At 37.3% G+C, this 20,079-nt stretch overlaps 1 long non-coding RNA gene across 1 annotated transcript; it reads left to right on the forward strand.

The window, feature by feature from the left end:
* The first annotated feature begins 2,203 nt into the window (after positions 1 to 2,203).
* Positions 2,204 to 18,052, forward strand: LOC118918563 (uncharacterized). Its single transcript, XR_005027186.2, has 3 exons — positions 2,204 to 2,322; positions 6,035 to 6,198; positions 13,755 to 18,052. It is a non-coding gene; the product is annotated as an uncharacterized LOC118918563 (long non-coding RNA).
* Positions 18,053 to 20,079: the final 2,027 nt, after the last annotated feature.

The raw sequence follows: 20,079 nt of genomic DNA on the forward strand, positions 1-20,079 counted from the left end.
ACTTTAATACTGTATTAATATATAGTTCATTGAGTTTTAGTAGTATTATTCCTGGAACTTCTCTTTATTGTTCACAGGATGCCTGAGGGAGACCATGTTATTTATACTTATGTGATTATAAGCTTATTGAGAGACACAACCTGTGTCACTAAGTATGCAAAAAATGGGGCATAGCTGGGTGGAGGGGGCAGTTTTGCTTCTGGCAACCCACTTACTTTCCTATATATGCAGGTGACAAATGGATCATCTGGCTACCTGCTTGAGTAGCTCAGGTGAAGAATTTGTATATTTCAGCTCTTCTATAGTCTGTTTATTTGCTTTCTTAAAAACAGAGCTGCTAAAAACAATGTCATGCTTAAATTCACACTGCCAGCAAGACAGAGAATGAACTCTTTATCTGCCTTAAACTTTGGATTAATTTACCTAATCACTTTCAACATTCCACTTCCAGAATCAAACACTGAAGAATGTAAAGCTCTTTGACTAAAATAGCAAAACTGACATGAATTCATTTTATGATTTGCCAGGTAGTGTGTTAGGTTCTGGGAAAAAGGGAATTAATAGGACAGACAATATCATCAAGGAGCTGATATTGAGCACCGTCACCTCACCACTGGTCTCTCTACTGCTGTATCTCACCTGTATCTACCTAAGTAAATTCTCATTATGAAACAGGTCATTGGGTGAAGAAATCACTTCATCAGTTTATTTTCTATTCTCAGGGTTTTAAAAATATGGTGTTTTGTGTTTCTAATATCATATAGTTGAGGTAGCAAATGAAATCAGTATTTTTAGAAAATATCAGAAGAAAATGGGAGAAACAGACTTGGTAGTAAAGTGGCTACAATAGTCCTTTCACCTAGGGAAAACATAATCACAGGGGTTTCCTGCTGCTTATGTTGATATTCTATGCCTTCTTTCAAGGTGATTGAGATGCGACACTTATGTTCAGATGATGAGAAATTCTGAGAACGTTGAGAGTATGTTTTTCATTAGTTAATAGACAATTTTCTCTGCTTGAAAGAGTGCCCTCAAATGAAAGACAGTGAAATGGCTTTAGATGCAAACTTGATTATAGTTTCTGTAGAAAAGCCAAGTGTAAGAAACATTCAACAACCAAGAAGATATTTGATGAGTTAAAATAGGGTGTTTTATTCTAGCGGAGTGGTAGTAAGTTAGGCTCAGTAGTAACTAATATTTTAACATAGCCTCAGTGAGAAAATTAGGTATGTATCCTCAGAATATTTAATTTTTTTTCTAATTTATATATCATCTATGTAAGTATTTTCAGTGATTTATTTTGGTGTATATTTATTTGTTTTATTAAAGGCTAACCAAACAAACAGAAGCATGAGCTTAGAAACATGCCATATATATCTCCTTGTGTTAATGGCATCTGTGGTTTGTTTGGCTGTTAGAACAAAGGTGTATGGAAAAGGGCCACTGATTTAACCAGCTAAAGGGTGTAGGAGGAAATAGCTTTAAGCAGATTGGTTGTAAGTTTGAATAAGAAACCTATGCTGAACATGGCATCTTCAGGCATGCAAATCATAACCTTCCAAGACTCCTTCTCATTTGCTTTCTTAGAACATTTTTTTTTTCTCCACATGGGCTTTGCCTCTACTTAATATTCACTTCAAATCCTTCCTCAAAGCCTCTGTCCTGCAGGGAGACTTCACTGAGTCACCCTTCCTGACCCGATCATCCCCTTCCTTTAGCTCTCCTGCACTAACATATTCCACATGTTTTAATTCACTGGCTTTTTGCTGTCTGTGAGATGACACAGAAAGCGCACCCAAAGGACAGACAAATGTAGTCTCTCCCTCTGCAGTCTCACAGCTCTTCTCAGAGTGTAGAGGTTGTGAACAGAGCACCTAGCGAGGGATCAGGATGCCTGGCCTCTAGTCCGCACCGCAGCCCTAGTGAGCGGCGGGAGTTTGGCTCGTCAGTCATCTCTCCAGTCCATAAGGGGTATTAAAAGATCAGCTGAAACACATTAACATTCTTAAGAGTTTATGTGAGGAAAAACTAGATGAGGATTGCGCAGCACCAAACAAGGCTGTTGGAAGCCCGCAGAGAAAGTGCAAGAGGAAGGCAGCTGTTTGCATGGCTACCACGTAAGACGTCCGTCCCCGTTTGTGATTGGTTGTTTCTTAGCGTTTTGATTGCGTAGCCTTCGTAACTTGGACGCATTTTCAGGCAAAGATTTTCGGTCTTTACCTTTTTGCCCGGCATTAGAGCCCCCTCAGTCTAATTGCTTCCTTGTTTAGTCAATGTAACAGCGGAACAGCGGCCCGCCTGAAATTGGTACTTACGTGGCAGGTGAGGTAAAGGGTGAGAATGTGCCCTGAGTGTGAGGCCCCCTTTGGGGCCAGACACTCTTGGCCCCCCTTCGGACTCAGCCAGTACACAGGCAGTGTGGGGTAGAGAAAGGTCTACTCAGCCAGCTGGCCGCTTGGGAGCTGGGAGGACTGCTACCTGAACTCAGGCTTGGTTTCAGGCTCTTTTTATGCTGGGGAGAGAGGGAGTGGGAGGCGGAGCAGGTGACAGGTAACTGCGGGCATCTGGGCGGCAGCCAGGGTCTGAGGAGGGTCAGCACAGTTCCAGGCATGACGCTACTGAGAGCACTTGCTGGGGCAATTCTTCTGTCTTACCTCTCAGGCTGTAAGCAAAATATTAGAGCCTGTGCGCAGAGCTGAGGTTATTTTTACAAATGTAAAAGGGAGTGTTGATTAAGGGTTTTGTGGTAACTTTCAGTTCCTCTCTGTGTTTTGTCTTTGGACTGTTTCTCTCTCTAAACACCAGGGTCAGAATAGACAATGTTGCCCTGTCAATCTGGTTACCCTTACCTTGTTCTTAGTGGCCCACAAGGAGATGGAGGCCAGTTTTTAACTCCTTCAGGCCCAATTGCACCGTGTTTGCAGCACTGGACATGCATCCTGTGCAGTCACTTAGGGCCCAGCTCTCAAGACAGCTTTGTGCTTAAACGCTTGACTGTTGCCATCTCAAATTCTTAACAGTATCTTTTACCACCTTTTATAAGTGAAACCCAGCGGGAAGACAGAGCAGAGGAGGAGATATACAGAATATGCACAATATGCATGTTTGCTGCTTTTTGTTACCTCATTTGCATATGGTGCAGAATTTCATAATCCTTGGGAGCAGTGCTCAAAGCCACTAGGAAGTAAGGTGTTAAAACTATGACTGAGTAAAGGTTAGGGAATGGGAACTGGCCACATCTAGTGGCCCCACTCTCCTGGTGAACCAAGGCTTGTTTCTAATACAAAAAGAAGGCAATGATGGCATTCTAAAACACACCAACAGCCAAGGAACTTTTCATACCCTTTCATGCCTGGGTTGCTTCCTTGCCTTAGCCATCCACGTACACTGAAAATAAAGAAATGAAGAGAAAAAAGAGGGCTTCTAGTTCCTTTTCCTTTCAGTTCTTCCTTACATGTAAATCAGCAAAAGGTAGAGTGTTGGTAAAATATGTGGAAATCAAAAAGTGAGAAAAAGATGGTGATGGTTGTACGATTTGAATGCGACTGACATCGCTGAATTGCACACTTAAAAATGGTTAAGATGGTTGAATTTGTTATTTTACCACAATTAAAAATTAATTTTAAAAAGTAAAATAAAACTAGTTAATTGAGCTTTGTGGACTGTTTTTGTTGTTCTGGTGAGAATGAAATACATATACAAGGAAGGCATACAAATTGCGTAATTTCATGTTGTATAGAAGTTAAATCCTCTCAGATTTTTATTTAAAATGATGTTGCGTAATATAAGGTGAGTGGCAAATACATTCAATTTAAGTTTCAATTTTTTAAAAAAAGTTAGGATTATGTTGAAGAACAAATAATAAACACCAGAACAAGCTAAAAGAGACTGCAGAAGGGGAAAATTATATTTTAGCACTTTTAAGGGCACTTTTTTTCCACTTCTTTAAACAAAGGCCCTACATTTTCATTTTGCACTGGGCCCAACAAATTATTTGGCTAGTCCTCTTCAGCTGTGCTATGTATACATTGGTGAGGAATGTTTTTGGAAAATGTAAAGAATGCATGTAACTCCGCATAGTTTTGTGGTGTAAAGTGCCCAGTGAAGTGCTCAAAATAAAGATACACACTTTCAGTTTGAGCCTTTACTCTTGTCATGTTAACAAGCTTATTCTGTGGCTTCTCTGTGTTGCTTTTTTCTTGGATTCATTTCTTAATATATGTGCTATTTGAGAGACATAGTCAGTGTCTCAGTCTGGCATTAATCAGCGACAACATTTAACAATGAAAAGCTAGTGAAACAATTTTAATTGTTCAAAACCATCTTTTCATTTTTACTAATTGCTTTGCAGCTTTTCCGTACATCATCTTTAGATTAAAAGAATTCTCAAAAAGAAAGGAAAACAGGAAGGGAGGGATGGAGGGAGGAAGGGAGGGAGGAAGGAAGGAAGGAAGGAAGAAAGAAAGGAAGGAAGGAAGGAAGACTTTTAAATTCTCACATGGCTTTTCAAGTCCTTACCAATTCAATAGCAATTAAAAGAAAAAAGAATGTTTCCTACCGGTCTGAAGACCTCTCAGTGCTAAGTTAGACATTGAAAGTTGGTCTATTTCCCTTTTAGTCACCCTTTACATCTGTAGTTCCTTTTTATAACTTTTCCTATAGAATTTGTCTTTAAATCTTCCTGTGCTGATATTTTCATATTATTGATTACTAAGTTTCTTTCTTCACTGTATTTCATTTATCCATTTTATTCCCTCCTCTTCTGCCTTCCTGCACCTATATCACTAACCCAAGCCTGTCATCTTCAAAGCATTCTCAAGGCCCGTGTCACAGCTGCAGAGAACCAGGCAAAGATACTGAATCTTAGAACCTTACTGTTTTTCAAAGTGAAAGGGTCTGCCCATTCAGTAGGTCATTCTAAACTTAAGCTGTTATTTTCATTTTTAAGGAATATAAAATATGCTGCCTTTGATATTAAGAATGGCCCCTCTATCAATAGAGACTGCACTTTGAATTGTATTTCCATTTGGAGCAATGATCCATCCACATTCCTTTTCATAATCCACGCTGGGACAAGCAGAGCCTGCTGTGAAAGGCAGACTTGGGATGATCGTTGCAGTCCAGTCTGTGGCTGAGAAACTGATTATCCACAGCCAGCGTTATTAGAACCTGATTCCTGTTCCACTAAAATGCTCTATCTTGATAATTACCGAACCTAATGGACACTTTTCTATGCTTGGTTAGCTTTATTTTGTAGCATTTGAATGCTGACACCTACTTTTTCTTTTTTTGGTTTCTAGGTAATCATTTTGTCTTTTTCATTCTTTCTCTTTCTGGTTGTATGACTGTTTCCAGCTGCTCCTTCTCTCTGCCAGTTCCTCTTCAGCGCCAGTGGTGTCCGACACTGGAGTCTCAGCTGTTTCCCCTTTATAACCACACTTGGTGATCTCATTCAACGCAGGGCTTCAACTGCTATGTCAACCCTGTTGACCTGTCTCCAGCTTGAACCTCTTTCTTGAGTTGTTTTCTTTATATTCACTGTATCAATTTCCTTGTATGTAGGAATGTTTGTAATTAACAGGAAATGTGACAAATGGCTGAAAAAAATGGGGCAGAATTTTCCCCACATTCCAAATAATATGTCCAGAGATAGTCAACCCGGATTTTGCAGACCCTCTAGTCATAATGATCCAAGTTCCATCTGCCTTTCTACTCCAGCATATTTATCTTACTGGCTTTGTCCTAATGCTTGTTGCTACCTACTCATGCAATGGCTGCTGCTTCTCCTGGCATCACATCCATTATCCAGAAAGGAAACATGGAGGAGGGAATAAAAGGCTGCAACAAAGCAAAATATTCACTAGAAATCCTATCAAGCATTCGTGCAGGTATATCTTGTATAAAGTGTCACTTGGTTATCTGTAACTGTAGATTGACTATAAAATTGATTATTAAACTCTTTTCTTCTATAATGGAGAAAGGCAAGGGAGGATGTAGTTATGAATAGCTAAGTTCCTTGTTTTTGTGCTTTTAGCCTGAGGACGAAGTTCATATCTTGGTGTAGAGCAGCTGAAACTTCCTGGGAAATATTTTGGATTTATGACCAGAAGAATAGAAGGCAGAGTCTATGGCAGCTACAGCTAAAGGAAAGTGATGAGTTGTCCCAGAAAGGAGAGAGCCAGAAAATGGAAGCCCCAGGTATGTGTGTAAACTCATAGTTACAAAGTTATAAAAGATAATAGTACCTATGATTTTGTAAATTTGTTGATACAAAATGTTGCTAGAAGGGTTGAGGTTGAGAGAAATTCAAGGGAGGCTCAGGGTGATTATAAGAAAGTCAGGAAGACTTCCCTAGTAATTGTAGCACTAACTGGATTCCAAAGGATCCACTTTGTTCTTTCCAGGAACGATGACAAAGATTCATGCCCAGTGAGCCATCAGAATCAATAAAACTGCTAACTCCTATAGCTTACATCTTAGGGAAAGCAGTGTGAGGACTCTTATAGACATTCCTGGAAGGAAAGTTTGAGTCCCAGTTGCTTTTGAGAAATTCTTTAAAACTAAAACATATATGAAGTCTATACCTGGACTTCTAGACAGAGAATGAAGAAACATCTGATTAACACTCTGCTCCTTAATTAGTGACAATGTAAGTACATTAATGTCTACAGTTGCTGCAAGGTGGAAGAATGTCAAGATAAGGCCGAAGGGGAGAGAGTAACATTGAGCATTGTGTTTCTTTGTCAGAAGTATTGGTACCAATAATAGTGTGTAAACTGCTCAAATCTCTGGCTGGTCTGGATAGCACATGTAAGGATAGCCTCAGTGATCTGAAAGAGAACTTACTTGAGATTTTAGTTGCCATTTACTGCAGGTGAAACAGAGTTAAGAGTTTGTTTCTAACCATATTAATTGCCTTCATTTTCTGCTAAAACAAAAACATCAACATTCTTCAACATAATATATACATGTAAGAATAATATAATAAAATCTCAAGTCTCCACAACATAAATTGTGTGATGGTCATCTGGAAATCCATTTTTACTTGAAATACTAAGAACCAGGAAAATATGACCTTTTCAGGAGAGGTGAACCGCTGAGTAACCCATATTTTTGACTTTTCAAACAAGAACTTTAAAGTAGCTATTGTAAGTATGATTAATTAATGAAAGAAAAGATAGTTGTAGACAATCAATGGAAAATACAAGAAGAGCAAAAAAGGAATTTTAGACCTGAAAATATATTTGAAAATTTAGAAAAATTGTTGCACAGGTTTAGTAGCATAATAAATATGACAGAGAAAGAGTCAGTCAATGGATTTGGAAAAAAAAAATCTAAAGATGGGAGAGCAAATGTATTAAAAAAATAGAAGCATTTCAGAGACACATGGAAAAATCTCAACAAACTTAAAATACAGCCAATCAGATTGTAGAATAAAAGGATAAAGAGACTGGATCAGAAAATAAGTAAAAAAATAATGACCCAAACTTCCAAAGTTTGCATCCCTAGGGGCAAAGCAGGTAGGCAGCTAAGAAGGGTCTTCTAAATACTGTTGTTAAATACTAATAACTCAAAACATAGCAAGAATAGATGGGTTGAGGGGGGTTTCCCAACAAAAAGCCAGATCCTTTTCCCACTTGTCCGCGACAGTTCTTATACCCAGAAACATTTGACTGTGAGGTGGCAGTGTCCACAAGAGGGACAACCCTGTAGAACTATGGCAAATATATTTTGTAATGCCTCCAGTCCCTCCCCAAAAGGACCCATAACTGTTTACTTGGGAAAATGTACACTGGAGAAAGAGGAATACCCAGATATTTTGAGGATTATTAGACACAGACTTTAAGTTGATATTGATATCTAAAGACTGGAAGAGGCATCATTGACTCACATTAGAATAGGAACTTATGGACGTAATAAATGGAGTCCTGGCCAAAATCTAGTTTGCAGTAGGCCTGTTGGGTCCATATACCCAGCCAATGGTTATTCCCCTGGTTTCTGAATTATATAGATGGGACTGACATAATTATTAGAATAGGTCCTACTTTGAGCCCTTCACCTATTGAGAAATATCAATTATAGTGGGGAAGGCCGTCCTCCTTTTATGTGCTAAGAGAGAAATAAAACACAATTATCTCACCCTGCTTATATGTGTGTGGGGGAAGGGTTAGCAGAAATTTGTGCCTTTTTTAAGAATCTTAAGGATGCAGGGGTGGTATTACCTATTGTATTTCTATTTAATACATCAGTCTGGATCCTGCAGAGGTCAAAAGGGTGTTGGATAATGACCATAGACTTAACTATAAGCTTAACCAAGTGGTAGCCCTAATCATACCTGCTGTGTTACACATTGTTATGTGTTACTAGAGCAAATTAAATGGCTTAAGGGTTGTAAAAGAATGAAGGCATTCTTTTCTATTCCAGTCAGGAAAGAGGAGGACTGTTCACATGCACATGCAACAGACAAAAATATGAACTTAGAATTTTGTCCTAGGGTTATATTAACTCTTTCATGTCTAAGATTTCTTGAGTAGGGCCTACAAACATGAAGTATAAAGAAAAAACAGGATGAACTGGATGTTATCAAAATTAAAAGTTTCATTCTTCGAAAGACACCATTAATAAAATGAAACTCAAGATGTAGAATTGAAGAGAATATACACAGTAATATATCCGACAAGGGACTTAAGTCCAGAATATATGCAGCACTCTTACAACTCAATAATAAGTCAAACACCACCTCCTCCCCAAAACAACAAAAACTGGTTAAAATATCTGAACAAAGAAGATATATAAATAGACAAAAGCACATGAATAGATGCTCAACATCATTAGTCATCAGGGAAATGTTAGTGAAAATTGCAGGCACATAACACTACATTCCAATTAGAAAATAGATAATAGCAACCTTTAGTGATGAGGTAGAGCAACTGGAGTTCTTATCGCAATGTACAGTTATATGGCCACTTTGGAAAACTTTTGCAGTTTCTTAAAATGTTAACATAAACCTACCATATGCACCAAACACTCCACTTCTAGATACATTTTAAATTAATTAATTAATTAATTTTCTTGTCATTAATCTACAATTACGTGAATATTATGTTTACTAGGTTCCCACCTTCACCAAATCCCGCCCACATACCCCATTACAGTACTGTCCATCAGCGTAGTAAGATGCTGTAGAATCACTACTTGTCTTCTCTGTGTTGCGCAGCCCTCCCCGTGCCCCCCCCAACACTATACACGCTAATCGTAATGTCCGCTTTCTTTTTCCCCACCCTTATCCCTCCCTTCCCTCCCTTTCTCCCAGTCCCTTTCCCTTTGGTAACTGTTAGTCCATTCTTAGGTTCTATGATTCTGCTGCTGTTTTGTTCCTTCAATCTTTCTTTGTTCCTATAGTCTTTGGGTTTGAGGTGAGTCTCTTGTAAGCAGCATTGAGATGGGTCTTGCTTTTTTATCCATTCTGTTATTCTGTGTCTTTTGATTGGTGCATTCAGTTCATTTACATTTAGGGTGATTATTGAAAGATAGGTACTTATTGCCATTGCAGGCTTTAGATTCATGGTTGCCAAAGGTTCAAGGTTAGCTTCTTTAGTATCTTACTGTCTAACTTAACTTGCTTATTGAGCTATTTTAAACACTGTCTGGTCATTCTTTATTTTTCTCCCTTCTTATTCCTCCTCCTCCGTTCTTTGTATGTTGGTTGTTATATTCTGTGCTCTTTTGTGCTTCCTTTAACTGCTTTTGTGGGTAGTTGATTTTATTTTTTGCCTTTAGTTAGTATTTGGTTGGTTTGCTTTCTTTGCTGTGATTTTATTTTCTCTGGTGACATCTATTTAGTCTTAGGAGTGCTCCCATCTAGAGCAATCCCTCTAAAATACCCTGTAGAGGTGGTTTGTGGGAGGCAAATTCCCTCAACTTTTGCTTGTCTGGGAATTGTTTAATCCCTCCTTCATATTTAAATGATAATCGGGCTGGATACAGTATCCTTGGTTCATGGCCCTTCTGTTTCTTTGCATTAAATATATCATGCCATTCTCTTCTGGCCTGTGGGGTATCTGTTGAGAAGTCTGATGATAGCCTGATGGGTTTTCCTTTGTAAGTGACCTTTTTCCTCTCTCTAGCTGCCTTTAAAACTCTGTCCTTGTCCTTTTTCTTTGCCATTTTAATTATTATGTGTCCTGGTGTTGTCCTCCTTGGGTCCTTTCTGTTGGGAGTTCTGTACACTTCCATGGTCTGATCGATTATTTCCTCCCCTAGTTTGGGGAAGTTTTCAGCAATTATTTCTTCAAATACACTTTCTGTCCCTTTCTCTCTCTCTTCTTCTTCTGGTACCCCTATAATGCGGATATTGTTCCTTTTGGATTGGTCACACAGTTCTCTTAATATTGTTTCATTCCTGGAGATCCTTTTATCTCTCTCTGCATCAGCTTCTATGTGGTCCTGTTCTCTGGTTTCTATTCCATCAATGGCCTCTTGCATCTTATCCATTCTGTTTATAAATCCTTCCAGAGATTGTTTCATTTCTGTAATCTCCTTCTGAACATCATCCCTTAGCTCTTGCATATTCTCTGCAGCTACATCAACATGGTCATAAGCTTTATTTTTAATTCTTTTTCAGGAAGACTGGTTAGGTCTATCTCCTTCTCAGGTTTTGCATCTGTGATCTTGGTCTGTATTAATTCTGCCTTTTCATGGTGATAGATATATTTGTGGGGAGCTGATGTGTGTGTTGGGTAAGAGAAAGTCCCTTCTTTCCAGTTTGTAGCCTTCCTCTCCTGGGAGAACAGTGGCCACTAGCGGCTTGTGCTGGGCAGCTGCGTGCAGACGGGGCCTCTGATTCTTGCCCGGCGGCTATGGAGTTGATTTAGCTCTGCAGTTGCTGTGGGCGTGGCCTGCCTCAGGCTGCTTCTCCAATATGGCGGAGCTGCATTGGAGGGGGAACAGGCGGGAGGCTGTTTATCGCAGTGAAGGGCCTCCGAGCTGCGCTGCGGGGGTTCGGGCGCCCAGAGTTCCTGAGATTCCCAGCTGCTGGGCTAAGTGTCCTGGGGCACTTCTGTCCAGCTGTGGGGTCCCTGTCCCTTTAAGACTTTCAAAAAGCACTTGCTTTTCTTTGTCCCGGGTGTGCCGGCTGCGGGACTTGCTCACAGGCCTTACTATCCTGTTTCCCTAGTTTCCAGCACCCCATGCACGCACTGTGTGTCTGCGCTCTGGTGCAGGTGGCTGGGGCTGGGTGTTCAGCAGTCCTGGGCTCCCTCTCCCTCCCCGCTCCGATTTCTCTCCTCCCACTGGGAGCTGGAGTGAGGGGCGCTAGGGTCCCGCCGGGCCGCGGCTTGTATCTTACCCCTTTCACAAGGTGCTGGGTTCTCGCGGGTGTGGATGTAGTCTGGCTGTTGTGCTGTATCTTCTTGTCTCTCTTTTAGGATTAGTTGTATTTGTTGTATTTCCAAAAATATATATGGTTTTGGGAGGAGATTTCCACTGCTCTACTCACACCGCCATCTTGGTTTCTCCTGTCCACTTCTAGATATTTTTATAGCAGCTCTGTTCACAGCCAGCACGAAACTGGAAACAACTATTTGTTCCACACCTGCAAATCCAACTCATCTGTAGAGACAATGAGTAGATGAATGGTTGCTGGGGGCTGGGTTGGTAGGGAGAGATACATTACAAAGGGACTTGAGGAAATTTGGTGCAGTGATAGAAATGTTCTGAACTTTTCTATAGTGGTATTTATGCAACTTTATGTATCTGTCCAAACTCAAAAGAGTATACTTCATTATACATCAGTTATACCTCAAAATTGATTTAAAAAAATTTACAGTGATTTCCAGTATCTGTAGGGATAAAGGCCAGATTTGCTTGTTAACTAAAAATTCTTTCCTAATTCAGCCTCACAGCTAATTGTTCTTCTTATCTCAAACATTGACACTTTTACATAATAAAGCACAAATACTTACACTTTTCAAGTGCATCGGGTGCCTACTATCTAGAGCCCCTATCCCTGTTTTTCTACCAGAATAATTTTTACTGATTCTTTAAGAAACTGCTCATGCATGGTCTTCTCCAGGAACTCTTCATTGGTTCCCTAGTGTGAGTGGATGACTCTTTCCTGCTCCCATGGACCCTGCACTCACCTCTCATGTAATAGGCTGCATTATTACTGTTACCTTTCTTCTTAGTCTCCACACTAGATTTTTAAACCCTGTAAGGACAAAGACCACACTGTAGTCATCTTTTTATCTTCAGTATCTGGCATGGAGTAGATATTCAGGTGTTTAGTAACTACTTGATGAATAAATTATTATATGTAAAGCTCAAAATATGATTATATGTAAAGATCAAACAACTTTACATTGTTATTATCTGCAAGTTAGAGGAAATGGACAGTGTAAGAAACTTTTGGAGGGAAAGGTTCATGTGTGAATATTATGGAAAGTAAGAGTATCACTTCTGAACTCTGTCTCATTTTCCTATATACTTCCTACTTGTCCTACAGAACTACTCTGTTGGTAAAAACATAAAATAGGTAAAACTTGACTATGGCCTCCTCCTTAGAGATACTGTTCTTTTTCGCAGCAAACGCTCCTTCTCAGTGTCTTCTGAGTACCCTGTCATCTTGTTGAAGTATGGCTGGCCTCCTGTGTCTCCTCCCCCCAGACTTTGCTCTTATTTCTCCTGGTTCTTGTCTATCACATCATATACCACCATTTCTATTCTTGTTTAAAGGCTTTTGCTTTTTTTAATCAAGGTTGCTTAACTAAAAAGAATGGTAGGATTTTAGGCCTGGTACATGGGAAGAGTGCTGCCTGATTAGGCTGAGAAGTGACATACTTTAGAACCTATTGTTGATATCATTGTTAGGAACTTCAGAATTGCATGAAATTATAGTAGCATGCACATCTTTGGGATAAATAATGTCTTTTTGATGTTGGACATGACAAGCTCCAGGCTTCTGAGCTTTAATCCTAGAAAAAACAATGGTTGTAGAAAGAAAAGGTGCTAGGATTATATGTTCCTTATGCCTTTTACCCATCAGCTGAAAGTAGCCTCTCTCCTTTTTCTTGACACATACATGATTTTTTCTTTCTATATTTGTATTCAAATTTTTAATAGCACTTAATAATATTTTTCTCTTTTCACACTTCTCTGTTTTTTGCCTTCTTTTTTTTCCTAATCTCTCTCTCACTTTCTCCCACAATGGCATCCTAATGAAGAGATCTTAAAATTTTTGATGTATACTAGTTTCTTTTGTGTGGATCATTTTTAATAGTGTTTTCTGAAGGGTAAAAAGAAACAACCATTATTATGGTTGTAAGAATAATAATAGTAATGATCATTAACAATTACAACAATAATAATAAATGTTAGCATTATTTAACCTTAAAATGATGATGTGACTATTTTAGTCCATTACTTTATAAAGTGCTCCTTTGAGGGAACACTCGCCTTATATAAAATATAGCAATTGTTCCTAGTATTTTGATTAGCATTTGGGTAAAGCACTATTTGGAACAAACAATGATGTGTGACTGTTTACTTTATTTTGTATTGAGAATAAATCCATATGATTAATTCTAGCATATCACTGTTAAGTTATATCAATGACTCAATTTTTCCCTTTTAAAAATAGTTTCAGATGAAAAGCCAGAGCCTTTATTTTGTAGGGTTGTTTGAATGTTTCTTAAACAAACCAATTCTCTATATTGTAAATATATACAAAAAATCTCGTATATATATATTTTTTGCAGTATTCAGTGTAGGACCATCTGTCAATCCATAACTCTCGTTTGTGATAGAACATGGAAAGGTCATTGGAGTTGTTTTTTTTATGGCAAACCTGAATGATGAACTTCCATTGGTTCAATTTAGAATCTCTCCAACTACTAAAAACAAACTTTTTGCAAAAAGGCTAAAATCTGAACAGAAACAGCTTCATTTACACTACATATTTTTCAAGATGTTTAGAGTTGTGTAAATATGCTCTGTGGAAGATTTCTATTTTCTTGAAAATACAGTTTGACTCCATTATGGTATTATATATAGAGAAAAGATGGCCGTTTAACCTGCACATGTTCATAAATATGCAAGATATGTTTGCAGGAGTGAAATTTTTTCTAAATTAAACCAAAGATGAAAATGTGACACCAAAATAAAAGTACTTTCCTTGCCAACTTGAACAAGGAAACTAAAAAATCCTCATGCATAGGAAAAAATGAAAAGGAAATGGGCTTTACTTGTACCATTGATTACTCAGCTACCCTGAAGATTAAAGTGAGGAGTCATTTAAAGGAGAAGAATCTCAATGGCTAGATCAGATGAGAGGTTTTAGGAAGCCAGTGAGGTTGCATGGTTTAAGTCACAGGCAAAGAGATGGAGATGGTCTGGCTGTGAGGGCATAACAAAGAAGCTTGTCCAGGACAGAGAGGAAGAAATGTATCCAAAGACTCAGTTGTCTTATCAAGAACAAGAGAAGTGAATTCATAAAGGCAGGACAATATAGGGCAAGTAATTTAATACTAAAGGTTACCGACACACTTGTTAAGCTTCCATTAAGTGTGCATATTTGAAGGTGGGTTATTCCTAGTTGGAGGTTAAATTTTATGATACATTAATGTGTATTATAATTTGCATGTAATTAAAATAACATATACATGCTCATATACATTTTTAAAATGTTAAACTAAAATCCCTGTTATCCCTAGGGATTCTTCCTTTTACATCAAAAAGTAGAAATTGAAACTATCATTGGATTTATATATTTACTGTGTTTTATCTATTTGCATAATTATCCCACTACATTAGATTTTTCACTGACTTTTTTTTTTTTTCAGTGTGCAGGGGACAAATAATAACAGCACGGCCAGCAACCTCTTCAGGTCCCCAGGAGAAATAAACTTTTCCTTCTTTATCCTTGTTTTAAATTCAGCCCTGTGTTCTTTTCTTTGGGACCTAGGTGATTGAGAGCTGCGAAATTCTTGGTGCTTCTGCTCTTAACCCTTCTTTATTTAGCCAAAATACCCTGAGCACCTGTTCTGTACCAGAGAGAGAATAGATCAGGGAGACTTATTCTGGGTTCTAGGGAGAGAATAGATCAGGGAGACTTATTCTAAAGGTAAGAAGCCAAAAATAAACACTAATTGAATTTCAAATACTGCTGTCTTCTGTGGAGACAGTAACACAGGTAGTGTGAAAGAGGACTGGCCTGGGGAATAGGAAGGCTATAGATTGAGAAACAGATTTCTTACAAAAGTGAGATCTGGGTCAAGTTTTCCAAGCACCTCAAAAAGCAAGTGAAAAGGCCTGCAGGTAGAAAAAGCTGAGTATGATCAAGGGCAGAAGGAAGGCCAATAGAATTATACAATGGCATTAGTAAGGCTGAAATGATGCCAGAAATATAGGCAGGGCCAGATCATAAAATTGCCCATAGGCTGTAAGGAATTTGAATTTTATTCTAAATGCACTGAAAAGCCATGCTTTGTTGCTGTTGTAGAGGTGTGCTTAGCTTAATCAAGGTTGTGATGTATTCTGATTTTTTTTTCTTTAAAGATGGATTGGAGAAGGGCAAAAAGAGAAGCATAGAGATATATATGCTGGACACAACTGGTTGACTTAAGGACAGATGATAAAAGTTAGCATGAGGGGAGATAAAAATTGATCTAGGGGGAATAGCCTTTGAATGGGCCTCCACTGTCTAAAGACAATATAGGTGGTTGTTACCTACAGAATTTAGTTTCAGTACTCACAGTAGTGTTCAGTGAGGATTTCCTCTTTCCTTTGTAGATTGAAACTGGTTAAACAAAATATATCATTAGTCATTTATTGCTTGGACTAAATTCTCCCTTTGCCAATGCAATTAATTTTCTGAGGGATCCTATAGTAAGACATAAAAGTCAATTCAATAATCATAGCATTTCTTAAATATCATAGAAGCTTCCCTTCACTAGAAAAAAGCAGTTAGAGGGACAAGACAGACACATAGGAAAACTAGCATTACATGTTCTTGATCTACTGATTTGCAGAGACTACTTCATTGAATTTTTCTGTATCTTTTCCACTGCAGCACATTTTAGCTACTGAGAAAATGTTTGTTGATAAATATTGCTGTATTTTCCAGCATTCTCATCTTAGTTTAATTATCTAATTCTCCCATGGATAAACCCATGTGGATTTTTCAAGAAGCCTACTTTTTGGATATTCAGCTTTACACATGAAGAAGCACTAGATTCTTTTTTCTGAAGATTAATCAAAGACTATGATGTTTTTGTGGGACTGGCTTAAATTGAATTCCCGTGGTTCCATCATATAATATTTGGCTGTCCTGCCATATTAAGCAAGGCATCACATGTTTTATGAGGCACAGCTTAAAAGATGTACAAATTCAACAACGAGAGATACAAACACCAGGCAAAAGGAGGGATTCAATCAGTGCGTGAAAGAGTATTTTTAAGCATCTGTTATGGGCAGACATACTAGGTACCTTGCAGAATATAAGGCCTTGGGAAGACTACATATAACATTTTTGACTACTTTAAAAAGTTTTAAAGATAATGTTATGTAAATTTTTGTAAACTGGTTGATACAGACTATTGCTAGAAGGGTTCAGAGAAATTCCAGCAAATCCAGGTGTGATTATAGCAGGGTCAGGTAGACTTGCCTAGAATTTATAGTGCTTCACCTGGATTCAAAATGATCTATGTTGTTTTCCCAGAGAAGGATTACAAAGATGCATGACCAATGAGCCATCAGAATCAATACAACTGTTGGCTCATTCAGCTTCCGTCTTAGAGAAAGCAATGTGAGGACTCATGGACATCCCTGGAAGGAAAGCTTGAGTTCCAGTTGCTTCAGGGAATTTCTTTAGAACTAAAACATATATGAAGTCTATACCTGGACTTCTAGACAGAGAATGAAGAAACATCTGATTAACCCTCTGCTCCTTTATTTAGTGACAAAATTAAGTACATAAAACATCAAGAAGTTGCTGCAAGGTGGAAGAACATCAAGGAAAAGCCAAAAGAGAGAGAGATACATTGAGTATTGTGTTTCTTTGTCAAAATTTATGGATACTGAGAGTAATGGTTTACCTTTGTTTTCCTTCTCTTGTTAATCACTTAAAAATGGTTTTAAACTAGTGACACAATGATTCAAGCATAGATGCAAAATATAAAAAGAGCATAAATTCAAATTGTGCTCTGATGACTATGTTCAATAGTATACTTTTATTTTGAGTCTGGTATAAATTCCCTTTCATTTTGGTGGCTTCTATAGTAGGGAATCTGGTGATGAGTAGGTCAGCTTTTTCTGTATGTGGATGAATATCTTTCATTCTGTAAGCCTTTCACAGATTTTATTTAATTTTTTTATTTGAAAGGAACACATATAACCTGGCACTTATTCAATTCTCTTTAAACAATAACGAAAAACTGCATATTGGTGAAATTTAAATAGAAGAATTATATCCTGATGAAAAGAAAGTATTTAATAATGTTTTGTTAATATTCTGCAAATAGAAGTATTATTTGCTATTTTAGAAAAAAGTCCACACATTTCCTCTATTCTAAGCCAAAAGTAAATGTTTATTGGTATTACTATGTGGAATCGACTGGAAAGACTATAGTGGTTAACAAAAAACAACTCATTATGATTCATGACTTTATAAAAGCATGCACTACTATAGGAGAATGGTAAGCCCATAGAGCAACAGAGACAGGCAAGAATACAGGGATATAATACAGATAATTTATCTTCACTCTTATATTACATTTTTTGGTTTTGCCCAAACAAAAGTGAAATAAAACTCCCCTTTAGGAGTGGCAAGTATATTAAAGGAGACATAAAAGGAAAAAAAAAAAGATTTACAGAGATTGTTTAACTCTTAAGTGGTAGGAAACATACACATTTTTGCTTATTGGATTCACATTTCAATAGTGAGAGTTATAGAACTCTGTGTTTTTAATCCTTATTTTTTTCTAGAAAGAACTTGATTTGTTTTTTAAATTATGTTTTTAAAATTATGGCGTGCAATAATTTAACTTCTCTTGAAAAGCAAAGATGTATTGTGTTGAACATTAATATGGTCCCTAATGAGTCAATATTGAATAATTGCTAAGTAGAATGAATCATGAAGAAAAGAAACCTATTTTAGACTCGTAAACATGTTTAGCATTTAATATATGTTCACTGTTCCTTTTATTTCAACCAGGAACATACAAATTCCAGTAGTAACCAAAATTTGCCTGAAATCAACTGATACAATCTTGCTTTTTTGCTTTTTTTTGGCTGCTATAATACATTTCCTAGAGGAATATAGGGGAATATTCTCTTCTTCCTATAAGCTTTCCTCTCTAACTCTATTCATTCTCTGCTCAAGTATCTGGTGTAAAATAATTAATAGTGCTGACGTGTGGAAGCACAGCATGCTAGTGCTGAGTGTGGTGATGAAAACTGTACCAAAGGGATTCCCTAAAGAGAATTGGATCCCCTAAATATAAGTGACTATCCACAGTTATGCATAAGCTGGTGGGCTCTCCCTTATGATATGGCCACATGTGACTTGAATGGCATAGACTCGTGTAGGAGTTAAGAACTGGAGTGAATAATAGTAGTAGTAGCTAATATTTAGTGAGTTTTTAATATGTGTTAAACATACAACCTACTATTTTATGCATATATATATATACATATGCATATATATATTCTTATTTAATATAAATAATTTTACAGTGTATGTATTATTAACTCTCCAGCTGGAAAGTTGAGTGTAGTTTCATTAAGTAACTTGCCCAAATTCACACAAGTGTTAAGTAGCAGAGACTGAATTCAAATCCAGGCCATGTAGCTGCAGAGCCAAAACTGCTAACAATGATGCTATTCTTCCTTCACTGGTGAGGTCCTAAGCTCCTTCTATCTGTGAGAGTATAAACTATGATACATGTTTTCTCCTTCAAGAGTTCAACAAGGAGATATTTCTTAACAACAAAAATATATATTTTGGGGAATATGTATTTATGTATGCAGGCCTGGAAACATATCTAGCTAATGATTAGGGTTTTGACAGTAGAGAAGAGATAGTATTGCACATTATTTTAGTGATTTACTTTAGTTAGGATGTGTTAGTTTTTAATAACCATAATTAAAATGATTCACAATCACAGGCCAGGATATTCTTTGCTCAGAGAGGATTTGTATGTTTGTTAGTATCTGATGTGAATCAAAACAAATATAAAATGAAAGAAATACTTAAAAGTAAATGTCTCAAAATTTAAAACTAGAAGTTCACTTTACAACAGTGAGCATTGCCAAATTATAAGGTCATATAATGACATTAGAGATTAAAAAAATATTTGCAAGCTATGGCTACAATAATATTTTCATTTATTGGTGCTTACGTAACATCCTCAGAGGCTTTAAAAAACAATTTGCAAACAGCTTGGAAATGTCCTAACATTTCAGTAAGGTAAAAAGAAGTATATATACTCATTTGGAATATAGAGAAACCATAACCAAAAGAAAGATTAAGTAGTATGTACAAAATCATTGAATAAATTGGAATTAGCATGCTGAATAACTCTTCTTATATAAATGATTTTCATACAACTTCTCTTGAACCACAGTAAAAGCCTATCTCAAAACTCAGCTCAAGTTAGTGCCTCTATTTATCTTGTTAGCCAGGATGGCACTGATTTGCATTAAAAATCACTAGCTTGAAGAACATCTTCATTTAAATGAAAGGCAAAGAAAAATATGCCACAAGCAATAATGATGAAAGGTAATTAGAGAGGAGGAAGACTATGAAGGGTATGCTATGAAATTGGATTTCGCGGTGTTGAAAGAGTCATGAAAATAAAGAAGTCAATGGTGTAAAAAACTTCTAAGCCAGCAAGTAAGATAAAAGCTTATTAGTGCATGAATTTTAGAAAACAGGAGGTATTTGTCAATCTTGCTGAGTTTGAGTTTCAGTAGAGTAGAAGAGATGGAATCTAGATTTGTATAGTGGGGAGAAGAGAGTCTCCTCTTAATTAGTTTGCTAAAAGGGTAGACAATAAGTAATTAGAGATAAGTAATAGCTAGAAA

The sequence above is a fragment of the Manis pentadactyla genome, chromosome 7 (genome assembly GCF_030020395.1).
Source record: "Manis pentadactyla isolate mManPen7 chromosome 7, mManPen7.hap1, whole genome shotgun sequence".
NCBI classification, from domain to species: domain Eukaryota; kingdom Metazoa; phylum Chordata; class Mammalia; order Pholidota; family Manidae; genus Manis; species Manis pentadactyla.